The sequence below is a fragment of the Leptonychotes weddellii genome, chromosome 8 (genome assembly GCF_054177405.1).
Source record: "Leptonychotes weddellii isolate Sample4059 chromosome 8, ASM5417740v2, whole genome shotgun sequence".
NCBI lineage: Eukaryota > Metazoa > Chordata > Mammalia > Carnivora > Phocidae > Leptonychotes > Leptonychotes weddellii.
Genome location: NC_138376.1, coordinates 53,734,674 through 53,746,988, shown reverse-complemented (window position 1 = coordinate 53,746,988; position 12,315 = coordinate 53,734,674). Strand labels below are relative to the sequence as shown.

General features: G+C 37.3%; 1 protein-coding gene across 3 annotated transcripts in view; it reads right to left on the bottom strand.

Annotated features, from left to right (window-relative positions):
- KCNQ5 (potassium voltage-gated channel subfamily Q member 5) overlaps window positions 1-12,315 on the bottom strand; it is a 476,049-nt gene that overhangs the window by 389,227 nt on the left and 74,507 nt on the right. The gene's annotated exons all lie outside the window — the stretch shown is intronic.

Genomic DNA, 12,315 nt, shown 5'->3' with positions numbered 1-12,315 from the left:
ATGATCTCACTGGTAGGTGCAGAGATGGGAGTGAATCTTCACACCCACCCTGCAGTGACCTGCCTGAAATTGGCCACCATAGGGAGGAATCACACTCTCACTTACCTCAGTCCAATTAAAGAAATATTCACTGGTAAATAACTTGGCAAACACTTCTTTGTCATAAAACATATTTAAACATCAATTTTTGCCCCAATAGAAAGACAACTATTCAATGATAGGAACAAATACTACGTTATTTAGCTAAATTGTATAATTTTAAAACTCTTGCCTACATTTAAAAAGTTCCATCTAATTTACAAAAGCAATTCATCTGCTCACAGAGATTGTATTTTTCCTCTTTGTAACATTTATTTGTGTTTGCCCATTTCCTTTATTATCTCCTGTTAGAAAACTGTTTCTAGCATTAATTTGTTTATTCCAAATATGATGGCAAAAATCCATCAGATTTATTGCCCAGACTCCCTGGTGCCCATGAATATGATTTTCAGGATATTAAGGGGAAATCAAGTTTTTGCTATTTTTGAACTGCCTTGACATTAACAGTTATCATTTAGAGACTGACGGAAATTAGCCAGTATATGGCGTTCTGACATATATCAGTTGACAATTAAGCTCTGAATCTGATGGTCATTAGTGAAATCACAGTAGCTACCAAATAGTACCCAAGGTTAACACTATCCCTATTTATGAGAAGAAGAGATTTTTATGTAACCATACAATATCAGGCATAAAGTACACAAGCAACAGCTTCTGAGCTATGTCAGAGAAAAAAGGGAAAGCAAAGTATTCAACTATATTGCATAGGATGTTCTATGAGGGTCCTGTTCAGTTCAGTTCCATTCTGAACTCTGAAGATGGTGTAAACCTTCCTACCAAATGGGCTCTGAAAAGCTCCTCATGCTACAGCTCAAGGACCGAGAACTTTAGAGAAACTGAGTACAGCAGTTATTGTAGCACTGCACAATTGTGGCTAGCACTTTCTAGAACATACTGGAGAGAATCTAGGAACTCCTTAGAAATACACTATTTGATATGAACTTGAAATCTCAGATAGATAAATTAAGGCTTAGTAGTAAGAGGCCTTAAAAAAAAAATGGACTCACCAGGAGCATATATATGTCTTTAAGGTGCTCAGAACCTACTCTACAGCAGATATAAGTGCACTTATAGAGGAATAAATGAAGTCTGTGAGCAAACAGAAAAGATTTAATTCTTCCTGTGGTAATGGACAAGGGCTCACAGGTGAGCAGACATTTGAGTTAGGCGTCTAAGAACGAATAGGACTTTATCACATGTGTAAGGGGAAAGAGGAACTCATTCCAGTTAGAGTGATGAGATGAAGAAAGACAGAACTCAGGATGGAAGTGCATACTCCTTCTGGAAACAACACAGAAGGTACATAGAATGCTTGTGTTTAGGGTCATTGGAAGGATGTGAGATAAAACTAGAAAGGCAAGAGAGTTTGGGAGTATCATTCTAAGGGATTAAGTTTTACTCACTGTAAACAGGAAGTCTGAACATTTTTGAGAAGGACAGTGACATGGGCTTATCTAGTCTTTACACCCTTCTGTAAGACAAAGAGCCCCATTTGGCCTTAGACTATTCCTTGAACCTAGAATGGACACACAAAAAAATTAATTTTTATTGATTAATTAATATTCACATTACTTAGGTGTGGAATATATGGAATAATGTAATACTGACCGGACAAAAAGGAGACTAGAGGCACCAGGAGACCTTAGAAGGGATTTCAATTGTCAGGAAAAGGAGTTATCCAGTGAACCAGGACAGGGGTCAAGTGGTTTGGAAGGTGGATATAAAAAACATTATAAAGGCAGAATTCATAGAATTCGGTGATTGGTTGGATAGCTGAAGGAGAGAGAGGCGTTTTATAACTCAAAGGAACAGGTAGAGGTGATAAGGAAGGCCTTGAGGAGAGGGAGGTATGAGGTTGTGGTGGGGGTAGAAAATAAAAAAGAAGGGTGTTTGGGACACTGTGAGTTCAAAGCACCTTTGGATCTTCATGTGGAAACATCTAATGCAGGGCTGACACTTAGGAGAAGACAGTTAAAGATGTTAACAAGCAAAAATGTTTGCCTGGATTTCAAATGTGTGTCTTGGTACTAGGAATTGCATTTCATACTAAATTGCAAACTCAACCAGCATTTTATATCTACCTCCACCATCAGGCTTTAAGCATCTATTTATTTATTCATTCTGTAAATATTACTGAGCTCCTACAATATGTCAGGCATAGTTTTGAGTGTGAGGATGCAGCAAACATGAGAGAGACATTGTATCTTGTATCTTCCAAGGGAAGATAATCCAAGACCAAATAAAGTAATAAACATATAATAAATATAATAAAATTTCAAGTAGGATAAGTGTACTGAAGAAAAATAAAGCAGGGAGAAAGAAGGAGAAGTATTCCTTAAACTAAATATTTACAGTCTACAGTTGAGATCTAAACCAAGGACAATTAATGACTTTTTTCCTTATTTTTTCCATTGCAAATAATAACATATAAAAGTCAAGTGGGTTGTCTATCTCAAGGTAGAGGCCATTCGGACGAAATGGAGAGACAGGATTTTCTGCTGAATATTACTGATCTCTAAATTGAGGTCTGTGACCCCAATTTAGCTATAAGAAAACTGTGCTCATGAGTATTAGAAATGTCCCCAGAGGGTTCCATATAGCTCTTCTGCAAGGCAGAGAATCTATATGAGAATAGCTAGGATTAGACAAATTATACTCACGACCTTGGAAATTAATTAATCAGTCTATCTTTTTTTGTGGATGGTACACAGGTGGTGAAATAAAATTATTTTTATCATTTATTCAAATCTTAATTATGACTCATCATGTGATTATGCATGAGGCTAGTAAAGTTTTTGTTATGCAGAGAGTAGGGAAGCACAGAGTGAAATAAAAAGAGGGAGGGAAGGAGATAGTAAGGCAAAAAGTGGTTGAGCTTTCATCCAGACAGAAGACTTCAAGTGAACTTGTCAAGAAAAGCTATTGGTGTTGTTACTTGAATACATTATTTGCAAGTGTTGTTAAGATCATAACTTAATGCAAAGAATGATGATGTAATTATATACACACCCATGCTGGGAATGTGTCGGAGATGTGGTTCTAAGAGACTGTTATTATCTGAGGTAAGTCTTGCACATAAGCAATCAAATCGTCTTTGATTCAAAGATTGACAATGGTGATAAATAAATTCAAGTATTTTAAGGCCCTTCTTGCCGTTAGGATTCAGAAGTGCTCATTCATAGGCTAGACTTGCTGCTGCATGCCATTCGCTCCAGAGGATAAACTCACTTTCTTTTTGAAACACTCTTTTCCCCTGGCTTCATGTACCTCAGACTTGATTGATTTTCCTGTCTCTGAGTGTTCCTTTGTTGTTCCTCTGTAAGTTCTACCCCACCTATGAAGTTGCCATTCTTCAAGGTTTCATTCTAGACCTGTTTCTCTCTTCATATGAAATGCTCTCCCTAGATAATTCATTCATTCATTCATTCAACAAATATGTATTGAGTGCCTCCTATATGTCAGCATTTTTCCATGCACCTGGGATACATCAATGAACAAAACAAATAAAATCCCTGTCTCTAGAGAAATTAAACTATAGCAGGTTTCAATTACTATATATATGCTGGTGAACCCCAAGCTTGTATCTCCAGCTTCCATCTGTTCTCTGAGCTCCAGATTTATCCACTTACTCATTCTCCACTTGGATATTTTAGAAGCATCTCAAATTCAACATGTCCAAAATGGAACTGATTAGGTTTGGAGATAAAATTATGAATTCAGTGTTCCCCATCTCAAGAGTGGTATCAATTTCCATTTGCAAGACCCAGAGATGTAGGAGGAATCCTTGCCCTATCAACTTCATCTGCAAGTATCAATTCACTTCTCTCCATCTTTGTTGCCTCCTTTCCAGTCCAGTCTACTTCATCTCTCTGGGACCTTTGGAGTGGTTCTCTCCACACTCATTCTTTCCCTATTCCATTCAATTTTCCACAGCCAAGTGATATTTAAAAATGCCAATTTTTTTAAATCACATCAGCCCCTTTAAGATAAGGGCCCAAGTCCTTCATAGAGCCTACCAGACTTTGTATGATTTGGCTTCCCTCAACCTTTTTCATCTCTCCATGTACCGTTCTTATCTTTGCTCTCGGAGCTTCAGCCAATGGGCCTTCAGAATCTCAAACACACTATGTGCTTTTCAAATGTAGGGTCCTTGCACGTACTGTTGTCTTATGCTACTTCATGGTTAACTCCTATACATCCTTCAGTTTTCAGCCCAAAGGTCACCTACTCAGAGAAATTGTATCAGTCTGCTACTGCTTCCATAACAAAACATTACAGACTGAGTGGCTTAAATAATATAAATTTACTTTCCCACAGTTCTGGAGGCTGATGTCCAAGTCAAGGTGTTGGCAGGTTTTGTTTTTTCCTGAGGCATCTCTCCTTGGCTTGCAAATGGCCAACCACATTCTCACTAAATCCCAACACCTGGCCTTTTGTCTGTGTGCATGGATCCCTGGTATCTCTTCCTTTTTTTTTTTCCTGGTATTTCTTCCTATTCTCTCATACCTCTTCTTATTCCTGTTAGATTAGGATCTCACCCTTCCACTTCATTTACCACCTAATTACCTCTTTCAAGGCCTTATCTTCAATTACAGTCACACTGGGGGTTAAGGCTTCAACATATGAATTTGGGGGGACACAATTCAGTCCCCAACAGAAGACTCCTCTAATTCCCCAGGTTAGGTTAGGCTCCCAGATATCTGTTCTTTTAATACTTGTGTTTGTTACAAAGCACTTTGCATAGTTTGTAGTAACCAAAGCTGTTTGCCATTTAAAAGATCTGGCCCCTTCCTATCTCTCTGACCTCATCTTCTACCACTCTCTCTCATTACCACATTTCCCTTGCTGACTCCCTAATATGTCAGGTACTTCCTGCCTGGAATTTTCTTCTCATGACTCATTCCTTCTCTTCATTCAGGTCTCTGTTAAAATATTTCCTGACTTCAGGGCACCTGGGTGGCTCAGTGGATTAAGTGCCTGCCTTTGGCTCAGGTCATGATCCCAGGGTCCTGGGATGGAGCCCCGCATTGGGCTTCCTGTGCAGCAGGGAATCTGCTTCTCTGCCTCCTTCCTGCTTGTGTGCTCTCTCTCACTATCTCTGTCTCTCTCAAATAAATAAAATATTAAAAAGAAATATTTCCTGACCACTATGCCTATAAACATATTACCCCAACTCCCAGAATCTTCTCTGTCCTTATATAACTTAATTTTTGTCGTAGTACCACCTGCCATGATAATATCTATCGATCTATCTACTTTTATTTGCTTGCTGTCTTTTTGCCTGCCAGAATGTAACCTTCCTAGATTTTGGCACTGTATCCTCCAAGCCTAGAATAGGTCCAGAACCCTGGAGGCACTCAATACATGTTTTTTCGAAAGAAGAAAAAATGTTTATTTGTATGATTATTTGATTTTTGTCTACTGTAAGACTGTAATCACTGTCAAACAGGAAGAATGTGTGCTATGCTCATCAGTGATTGAGGACTTAAGACTAGTGGCTGGTACATGGTATGTTCTTAGTAAATATTTGCTGAATGAATGAGTAAAAATATAAAAGCAAAAGTAGTGCAAGTTTATAGAAAACATCTTGAAACAATTTGCAGAACATGAAGAGAAGCTGTGGCATTTCTAGCTATTTCACAATTCATTTTGATTTAGCAGGGGTGCACCCTCAGTTTAAACATGATTTTCTGGGCCAAATCTCTGTTAGTGGCCATAAAACTGCCATCAGAGTGCTATGAAAATTACAGGAAAAAGAGAAGAACAGTATTTTTATTTCTAGAAATATTTCCTTTCCAATGACCAAGCGTAATCCCAGATTATTATTTATTTGGATGGTCTTTTAGTTTGCCAATGAATGGGATTCCAGGACTAAATTATTTGGATGTTTTGTATGGATTGAAATAAAGGTCTTTTTTTTTTTTTTTTAAAGATTTTATTTATTTATTTGAGAGAGAGAATGAGAGAGAGCACATGAGAGGGGGGAGGGTCAGAGGCAGAAGCAGGCTCCCCGCCGAGCAGGGAGCCCGACGCGGGGCTCGATCCCGGGACTCCAGGATCATGACCTGAGCCGAAGGCAGTCGCTCAACCGACTGAGCCACCCAGGCGCCCCTGATTGAAATAAAGGTCTTAAAAACAAGGCAATAAAAGCACACATTTAGAATGACTTCTACTCCAAACCAAGTAATTTTCTCTATGCGTGTTTTATTTTTGGAGAATTTTAAAAGGGAGGAAAACTGATCAATACTATATTTACATAATACATCATTTTGGAATGTGTCAAAAATAGGTGCAACAATAAAAACTATATATGCAATAATTGCAATTCCTTAGAGAACTGCATCCTTCTTCTTCCAAAATATCCTGGTAGGAACCCAATTACTTATGGAAAAGTACATGAGTCAAAAGAGGAACTATACTTTTGCTATTATGATTTGTCCCTCCATCTAGAAGAAAGTTTGGGAAAGAAGTATTTGTTTAATAAATTCGAATCTAACTTTTTTCTCTCTCTGCGATAGGGTAAAATTCTAAATAATTTCATGTCTTTAAGACATGAAATCTAAAAGAATTTTCGTTTTTATATTTCAAAATTTTTTCTCAATTTTTTCTACCATCACTCCCTTCAATTTCATATCTTAATACATATGAAATATGTGTTAATATACACAAAATATAAAATTTATAAATACTTCCGGGGCGCCTGGGTGGCTCAGTCGTTAAGCATCTGCCTTTGGCTCAGGTCATGATCCCAGGGTCCTGGGATGGAGCCCCGCATCAGGCTCCCTGCTCCGCGGGAAGCCTGTTTCTCCCTCTCCCGCTCCCCCTGCTTGTGTTCCCTCTCTCGCTGTGTCTCTCTCTGTCGAATAAATAAATACATAAATTTATAAATATTTCTCCATTTAGTTGTAATTAAAATTTAAACATCAAAACACACGTTGACAAAAACAACTTTATTACAAAAGGTAATATGAATAAGAGGGTAAGAACTGCTGAGGAGCACAGATCAGAGAAAATTTAGGAAGAAGAAAGTTCTTATCAAAGGATCAAGGTAGCCCCTATCCATGTTTTGATAAATACAGTGTAGACTCAGTTTATGTTTGATTTTATTGTGTGGTAGCGATGTGAGGATTTAGAGAACTAAGTTTTTAAATGACCTCTGGATATCCCTGAAGCATTTATTTGATCTTCTTTTAAAAGCAGGAAGAAAGAGAAGAAATGCATATAATAGCATTCCATGGATTAATCCCTAAAGGTTCTTCCTTTGGAGGAAATATGTAAGATCGTAGATTATTTACTATGAAATGTAACATCTATTTAGGCAGGATTTCTTAACTTCAGCACTCCTGATATCTGGGGGGTGTTGTGTTCCCCTGCACTGTTAGAATGTTTGGCAGAATCCCTGGTTTCTGCTCATTAGATGCCAGTAGGACCTCCCTCCCAATTGTAACAACTAAACAATGTCTTCAGACATCGCCAAATGTCCCAAAGTGCCCCTGGCTGAAAACTATTGCCTTAAAGTTTCATAATGACCTTTGTAATCTACTCAATAAGTGAGTCTTTCTTGAGTACCTGATATATCTTTTTGTGTTCTAATGGGGATTAAAAGAAGAGTAAGACATGGTTCCTTCTCTCTCTCTCTCTTTTCTAAAGATTTTATTTATTTACTTGACAGAGAGAGAGAGAGCTCAAGCAGAGGGGGCAGCAGGCTCCCCAATGAGCAAGGAGCCTTGCAGGGCTGGATCCCAGCACCCCGGGACCACGACCTGAGCTGAAGGCAGATGCTTAACCGACTGAGCCACCCAGGTGCCCCATGGTTCCTTCTCTTAAAAAGCTAAGTAAGTCCATGTTACAGACATAATAGCACTAGAGTACAACAGAAAACATTTATCACTAGTTCTACATGCCCTGCATGCTAATAAATATTTCAGATTTAGGGATTATCTAGAGGGGGGCCCATGGGGGAAATTTCTGGAAGGCATGACATGGCATGGGCTCTGAAGACTGGATAAGGTTTAGAAAGATAAAATTAAGAGGAAAATACATTTTATGTGTTATGGAGAACATATTCACAAAGATCCAATGTAAAATCGGGGTGAAAAGAGTATGAGAAAAACCAAAGAAATAAATAAACGGTGAAGAGAATTCTTTAAGAGCTTACAGAAGGCAGTTACTTTGGAAATATGACAGGATGTCAATGGAGGGAAAATAGAAGGTGTGGCTAAGCAGGAGGTGGATTTCTTAAAAATTGTGGCTGGAATTTGAAGAGATGTTACTTCCTTAAAAGCAGCCAAAAGTTCAGGATGAGCAGTTTAACAGCAGATGATGAGACTCACCATGGGTACGGACAGCAGCTTTAGGACATAAAAGAGAAATGGAAGGGATGGTCTGGATCTGAAACCAAGAAGACCTACAGTTTTGGAGCTGACTTTGGGTAAAAGGTCAGAGTCAGACTTTTGACTGTACTAGCTGATTGAGTAAATGCCATGTCAGTCATGGAGCCTGAACCCTTGTCCACCTGTACTGGAGTGCTAGTAGGAAAAAAATTTTTTTGATTCAGATTTTATTAAGAAGTTTTACAGTTGGGGCGCCTGGGTGGCTCAGTTGGTTGGACGACTGCCTTCGGCTCAGGTCATGATCCTGGAGACCCGGGATCGAGTCCCACATCGGGCTCCCTGCTCGGCGGGGAGTCTGCTTCTCCCTCTGACCCTCCCCACTCTCATGCTCTCTCTCTCATTCTCTCTCTCTCAAATAAATAAATAAAATCTTAAAAAAAAAAAGAAGTTTTACAGTTGCTGGACAATTAAAGATATACATATAAAAATTTTAATTGGTATCTAGTTTCTATTCTGTCCTTGATTAACTATTTTCAGGTTAATGTATAATTTAAATTCCAGAAGATTCAAGAATCATGGAATAAACTGGGCATTCTTAAGCATTTTATCTTAGCTATAATTTATCTCAAGGGCGATTTCTGGATGTTTTTCAATAATATTCATTTCAATAGCTAAATATAAAATTTATTTCATTTCCTACTGTATCCAGATATATAGTATAATGATGTCATTTTTAAAAATTCTGAAATAAACACACACACACACACACACATACACACAATCAAAAGCTGGATAATGCCTGCAGGTGGAGGAAGAATGATCATATACAGAATAGTTTTATTACTGATACAAATTGATACTGATGTATATTAATTTAATTAGGCTTTGTACCTTGATATTTTTTAAAAAATGTATCAAAACTGGTTCTCCGGGCGCCTGGGTGACTCAGATGGTTAGGCGTCTGCCTTCGGCTCAGGTCATGATCTCACGGTCCTGGGATCGAGTCCCGCATCGGGCTCCCTGCTCCTTGGGAGCCTGCTTCTCCCTCTGCCTCTCTCTCTCTCTCTGTCTCTCATGAATAAATAAATAAAATCTTTTAAAAAAACAAAAACAAACAAACAAACAAAAACTGGTTCTCCAGTGGAATAAGCAACATTTGTGAGACTCAAAATTTCACATTTAGTAATGGAAATAGCAATACTTTAAAAAGAAACAGGTGGTTTTGTGAATATACGTACAAATCTAAAAACCACTTATGAAGTTGAATTGCCACTCCCATTTGGAAACCCTTGGTGGTTCACATGTCTAACTGGGTATACACACATGCATACACACTCACAGTTTATATGACCATGTTACATAGACATCTTTGTCCCTGATATGGACACCAAGAAACAATTAAGTTAATATATATTCCCTAAAATATCTTAAGTATAATACAGGCAGTATGATTATGTTGGTGTGGGTGTCTTCATGTTTATGAACATGAATGTGCATAGAAGATTATTACATGTGGTTCTGAGTATTATTCTTTTGACAAGAAAGGAACATATAAAGATGATACTTCATAATCACTAATAATGTGGATTACTATAAAAAAACTATTCTGTACTTTTCTTGGTTACATTCTCCTTTTTGGTTAAATTATGCCTCGGTTTTAATTTAGATATTTTTGGAAGGTACTTTGATACTTTCAAGGCCATCATGAACCAGTTTAGTGTGCCAAATTAGGAATTTACTAAAAAAAAGAATTTATTGCTTAATGGGAGTTGATGCACTTTCTCATTTGCTTAGTATAATATCAAGAAGTGATTTGGCCATGGGAAAGATATAAAACAAACCATTATGGCCTGATATTCATAAACTGATTGAAAATATGAATATGTACATATACACACATTAACATTTGTTCTTAGATTTTTGCAATTATAAAAATACACACATATGAATATATTATAGCATATGTAATATGTACTTTAGAACCCATTACAAGGCCGTGGGCAAGTAGGATCACTATCTTTGTGCTTCCACTATACTCCATACACACATCTACATAACATTTATTATTTCTGCTGGATTTATTTGGTTACAGATTTATTTACACTCCTTGTATTGTAAATCTCTAAGGAATGATAGTTATAATTTATCTCTCCATCCTGAGTGTCTACCATATGTCCAGCAAAGAGAAAGAACCAGTACATGTCTAATGGATGAGTGAATAAATCTTTTTTGATTCTTTAAACAGATATCTTTTAAATTTCAGTTACAAGATACTTTATAAAATATTAACTTTATGAGAATCTCTCAAACAGAAAACATCTTTTCCATTTCACATTTTATACTCAGAATATCTTTTTTTAAAAAAGATTTTATTTATTTATTTGACAGAGAGAGAGACAGTGAGAGAGGGAACACAAGCAGGGGGGAGTGGGAGAGGGAGAAGCAGGCCTCCTGCTGAGCAGGGAGCCCAATGCAGGGCTCCATCCCAGGGCCCTGGTATCATGACCTGAGCCAAAGGCAGACGCTTAATGACTGAGCCACCCAGGCGCCCCTATACTCAGAATATCTTAATGCTCCTGCTTTAATAAAAGGAAAGACAATAACAGGCAGATTTACAGGGGCCAATAAGGTCCTTCTTTTCTGAAGCACTCAATAATTCATTCTAAAAAGAGAAAATAGAACTACACTATCAGTGGCACTTTGACCAATTTTAATTTTATAATGTTTGTTATTTCTGATTTCTGCTGCTTTATTTCACCAAAATTTCAAAGTAAATTAACCAAGCTCTTTATGCAGTAAACATTTATCAAATACTTTTTGCAAAATAATTTATGCAAATGTAATACTCATTTTAATAGTTCGCTATTTTTCTCTTGTTTAATTTTTCACACACAAAAATTCTTTTTTTTGAGTAAAACAACAGTATCAAAAAAAATAACATTTTTTAACCTTATACTAGACTTTTTCCTTTGATCATTTATTTCAGGGAATTTGAGGCTGTCAACATTGTAATAATGTAACAAATTAGCTCTCAAATGGAAGTAACCAAAGTAAAAAATCTGACAGCTCTTTTTGTGTCAAAAATTAGGACTGATAATTGCTTTGAAAATCTCCCCCTGCCCTCCACCTCACTTTTTAAAGGGACACAAACTCCTACAGGAGGGGAAATTAAGCTTTACAAATTTTCATTTATCTTACTGGCTGTGCTTTATTTTTAAAATACTTTGACAGTAAAAACGAAACAAACTGAGGGTTCTAGAGGGGAGGGGGTGGGGGGATGGGTTAGCCCGGTGATGGGTATTAAAGAGGGCACGTTCTGCATGGAGCACTGGGTGTTATACACAAACAATGAATCATGGAACACTACATCAAAAACTAATAATGTAATGTATGGTGATTAACATAACGTAATAAAATAAAATTAAAAGAAAAAATGACAACAAAAAAAACCCGCTAGGTATATTTTTAAGAATAGTTGCACAATTAAATGCACTTCAACATTGCAACTTAAATTTTCTTACTCATAAAATACAAAGTCTCCACGGAGAAGCAGCTAGTATTTCTTTTAATCTATGGAGGCAATTCTACCATCTATATCTTGGCAAAGTATGTCTTTCCTTTTCATACTTACCAAACACTGACAAAAGGAGTAAATGGATTCAATATGAAGACAAACTCTAGCTTTAGCTTCTGCTGTTTAACCTTCCTGACGATTGATAGGCATGCAGTGAATTCTACTGACCCAGGATGTCTGTCCTCACAACTCAGTCATCTAAATCAAAGGGAATAAGTAGTTATTTAGGACACCCAGGATGCAAGTATCAAGAAAGTCACCATGTTTGTGGTGAAGGGAACTGGTGTGAATGGGATTTGGGCTCAAATA